This window comes from Puntigrus tetrazona, chromosome 19, assembly GCF_018831695.1.
Source record: "Puntigrus tetrazona isolate hp1 chromosome 19, ASM1883169v1, whole genome shotgun sequence".
NCBI classification, from domain to species: Eukaryota; Metazoa; Chordata; class Actinopteri; order Cypriniformes; family Cyprinidae; genus Puntigrus; species Puntigrus tetrazona.
This window is the reverse complement of record NC_056717.1, coordinates 9,164,633-9,165,168: the sequence shown is the minus strand read 5'-3', so window position 1 is coordinate 9,165,168 and position 536 is coordinate 9,164,633. Positions and strand designations below refer to the sequence as shown.

The window sequence follows — 536 nt, the reverse complement described above, 5'->3', positions numbered from 1 at the left end:
AAGAGGATGAGGAGGAAGAATAGGAGAAGGATGAGGAATAGGAGAGGGAGGAGAAGGTGAAGGAGAAAGAGGAGGAGGAGGAGAAATAGGAGAGGGAAGTGGAGAAAGAGAAGGAGAAAGAAGTGGATGAGGAGGAGGAATAGGAGAAACAGGAGGAGGAGGAGGAATAGGAGAAGGAGGAGGAATAGGAGAGGGAGGAGGAGAAGGAGAAGGAGAAAGAGAAAGAAGAGGATGAGGAGGAGGAGAAGGAGAAGGAGAAAGAGAAAGAAGAGGATGAGGAGGAGAAAGAAGAGGAGGAGGAGGAGGAGGAGGAGGAGGAGAGGAAGGAGGAGAAGGAGAAAGAGAAAGAAGAGGAGGAGAAATAGGAGAGGGATGAGGAGAAGAAGAAGAAAGAAGAGAGTAAGGAATATGAGAAACAGGAGGAGGAGGAAGAGGAATAGTAAAGGGAGGAGAAGAAGAAAAAGGAGAAAGAAGAGGAGGAATATGAGAAATAGGAGGAGGAGGAATAGGAGAAGGAGGAGGTGAAGGAGAAAGAG

The 536-nt window shown here is 47.8% G+C and overlaps 2 protein-coding genes across 2 annotated transcripts in view; one reads left to right on the top strand and one right to left on the bottom strand.

Moving 5' to 3' along the window:
- Positions 1 to 536, top strand: part of LOC122323377 (hippocalcin-like protein 1) — a 313,600-nt gene that overhangs the window by 269,347 nt on the left and 43,717 nt on the right. The window lies entirely within an intron of this gene.
- Positions 1 to 536, bottom strand: part of LOC122323856 (large proline-rich protein BAG6-like) — a 5,725-nt gene that overhangs the window by 926 nt on the left and 4,263 nt on the right. The gene's annotated exons all lie outside the window — the stretch shown is intronic.